The sequence below is a fragment of the Apis dorsata genome, unplaced genomic scaffold (assembly GCF_000469605.1).
Source record: "Apis dorsata unplaced genomic scaffold, Apis dorsata 1.3 scaffold_77, whole genome shotgun sequence".
NCBI classification, from domain to species: domain Eukaryota; kingdom Metazoa; phylum Arthropoda; class Insecta; order Hymenoptera; family Apidae; genus Apis; species Apis dorsata.
Genome location: NW_006263375.1, coordinates 442,835 through 446,616, shown reverse-complemented (window position 1 = coordinate 446,616; position 3,782 = coordinate 442,835). Strand labels below are relative to the sequence as shown.

The 3,782-nt window shown below is 27.1% G+C and overlaps 1 protein-coding gene across 1 annotated transcript in view; it reads left to right on the top strand.

The window, feature by feature from the left end:
• The window catches only part of LOC102672646 (scavenger receptor class B member 1-like), a 24,810-nt gene that overhangs the window by 6,758 nt on the left and 14,270 nt on the right, over window positions 1-3,782 (top strand). The gene's annotated exons all lie outside the window — the stretch shown is intronic.

Genomic DNA, 3,782 nt, shown 5'->3' with positions numbered 1-3,782 from the left:
AAAAAAAAAAAAAAAAAAAAACGCTTAATTGGCATTTCCTAGTTTATCTTTTATTATTCTGATTGATTATTTATCTTCTTATTAGAGGTAATTTGTGAACACACCTTAATACGTATATTACGTGTTAGATATAAATTAATTCGAGGCTTAACAATTTCAAGACACTCCACATGTATCAAAGTAGATCAATAAGTGATAATTATATTTTCCAAGTATCTATTTGAGCTTAATTCTTTTTTTTTTTTCTTCTCTCTCTCTTTAAATTGTATCGTACCAAGATGCAATCCGATCGTAAATATGTAATTGTATGCGACCATTTGTATTGCATAAATTTTCATTTCAGCTGGATAAGAGGCAATTAGAATCATAATGAAAAGGAGAAAAAAATATTATGTTAAAACGGGGAAAATATATTTGAGAAAAATATTATTAAGAATGTTCTTGACAGATTTTGCTGTACCATTAAATCATAATATCCTTGATAGAAATGAAATCACGATCGCCTGTTAATTATATTTCTATCTATTCGTTATTAAATATAAATTGTTCGTATAATTAATATACATAAAGGAACAAGGTTATTTCTTTTATTCCGTGGAATATTTACGGAAAATTGCGGAAATATTATGCGATAATTTACTTTATAAATTATTAAGTATTTTTCTTTAGATATATTTGCATATCCCATTTTTTTAAACGACATGAATTTTTTATTATTAAAATAGATTAAATCTTTATTATTTATCAAGATAAATAATTCAAAAATTTAAATATTTATGATTATATGTATAGTAGTATTAAATTTATTATCTATTTAAATTTTTTTTCAATTTTGCGCAACGATCGATCAGCATTTGCATTTAATAATTCGATAACTTTGTTCGTACTTATATTCTATTATAACCTCAAATTATATAGGGAACGAATTTTCCAACCATTTTACAATTTTTATTTCTCCTCCTTATTTTTCTAAGTTAATTAATCAAATTGAAAGTTTGAAATAGTTTTCACTGATGAAACTGATTCCATCATCGAATCACGAACACGAAATATGACTCTTTTCAAAAAATTCAGTATACATTTTTGCCCGATTGTTTCTAGATCGGCTATGATCTAAATAGTCGAAATATTCTATGATATTATCATTCAAAAAAATAAAAATATCTCTTCTTTATTTAAATAAACAAGAATAAATATGATTTAAATTTGAAAAAAAAAAAGAAACTAATTCGCTGCAATTAATTTATTTTTAAATCAGATGTTGAAAAAAATAAATATCGATTGTCACACAATTTTATTTTTATTATAATAATATTATAAGAAAATATTTAGAAAGATAAGAAAAAAAGATCTACAAGATAAAAAATTTTGCAACTCAACAATTAATTAATCAAGTTTAATGATCGATCCCAATGATTTGCTAAATGTCAAATGTAGCCAAGAAAATTTACTTTTCTCAGGGTTATGGAATTATCTTGTCTCTTCGAGGATGTAACGGTACTATTGCACGTCTGTACAATAGAATAGTTCCTCTTTTCGTCATGCATAACGATTCTAGTTATTTGACATTCCTTCATTCCGGTTCCTTTTTTTTTCCCTCGCTCCAAGATATTTTACGATACGTAAAATAGAATAAGAATAAATTGTCGTTGATCCGAATAAGTTATCGAATTAAATATCTTTTTAACGATCTATTAAAAATATATTAAATTTTAATTTCAATTTAGAGAAATTTTATTCTATATTTATTCTTATATTATTCTTATCTCTTCTTCTTCTAATAATATATTATTCTTATATTATTAAATTGGAAGATGTATTTGTAAACGTGGCAATTTTTTAATTTCTTTATATTCAACGTCATAATATTCATTTCTATTTTGTATAATTGTTCGCTGCATTAAATTGCATAATATTACGATAAATTCATATTACGAATGCAAATGAAACTGAATAAAACTGGATAAATTAAACATGATATGCAGATGAAAAGAAAATATTATATATATATATATATAAAATACAACGAATTTGGAAATCCTTTATAAATAGCAATGCAAATTAGGGTATAATGTAAAACAGGTATAATGTAAAATTACAATAAAAATACTAAATATCAGAGAATTCTTTAAAACTATATTGAACGGATTAAGAATTAATTAGATCATTTTTTTCAATTAATACTTTCTTATTTTACGCATTAAAAATAAAAAAGAAAGAAATAATAATCGTATCCTCCAACGAAATGCATATTGAGACAAAATATATAACTTTTTCTTTCTTCTTTCTTTCTTTCTCTCTTTTTTCGATCAATTTTACGCTATTTTCCCCAAAACGTAATTTAATTTACGTAACATAATTGGACGTTATATTATAATGAGTGAAATATCCATTACTATTTACTTTCTCAACTATATATATAACCATTGTATATAACACGTGAGTAAATACTAAGTATTTGCGCTAATGACCGGTGAAAGTGTAAGTGCTACCAGAGAGATTTCGTCGCGTGCTTTTTTTTTTTTTTTTTTTCTAAATCCTCGTTTTAGATTCCCCGCGTTGTTTGAAATTTCGTTTCTCTCAACGTTTCTCTCGAACGTTTCTTTCGTTTGATCTTGTTATTATATAAGTTTAACTAATTTTCACGTTTTGTTAAATAATTTTCTACATTGTTTTAACATTTATATAAATTATAACACAACAATCGTTCGTTCGATCAAAATTCATCTCATAAAATATACTTACGCGAAAGAGATTATATTTCATGGACAATTTTCTTTTTTCTTTTTTTTATCGTTTACCCGATTCTTATTTGAGGTTATATCGTTAAGAATTGATCGTTAGATAAGTCTTCACGATGATGATGATGATGATGATGATGATGATGATGATGATGATGATGAAGACGTATAACGAATAGGGAATCGATGGATCGCAAAGATAATTACGCAAAATGAAAGATAGACTTTTTCACAATGAAAATTGCGTGGTCGTAAGTTAACGCTCATAAATAATTGCGGTGCCGTATTGTTGTGGTTAACACTTTTAACATCAATTATCACTTTTTTTGTCACAGCTCAACGGCGGACAAAGTTGTTAGACGAACTAGCGTTGCTAATCTATATGCTCGGGTTTTACCTTTCAAATAAAATCATATACATAAAATTTATAAAAATCTTTTTTCAATAAAAATAAACTTCCGTTCCATAGTTTTATTTCTTAATCTAAAATAACATTGGAGAGATCGGCTAATATTGTTATTTTTCTTATTTCCAGGAGAAGACGATTATCCAGCAAATAAGAATCGCGCGACGTAAATGAGCGAAACTCATCGGAGTGAAAGAGATCATCGAGAACGAAATCCTGATAATCGGTCTTAAGCGATCGAGAAAGTTAATAATTTCCATCGCGTAGAAAATAAGAGGAAACGATTAATGAGAGGAAAAAAATAGATCGAGAAAGGAGGAATCGATTTCAACTGCAAGAGGAAGGGGGGGAAAAAGGAAGAAAAAAAAAAAAGAAAGAAAGGAAAAGAAAACGATGCCGGTTAACCATGTTCTAAGAACGAATCGTGTGCATCCTCGAGAACAATGTTCGGCCAAGTGACGTGAAGACAATACTTTCAAGACACATCGTAGCACACATCGTAGATTAACTGTAACAAAGATTTCTAAGTGGCGATAAACAGAGCAAGAATTATCCAATTATCCTTAATTGAGGTGAATTTTAACAGTGAAACACAGGAGAACCGATTTCAGCAACATGCGTTATCTCTTTTGTGA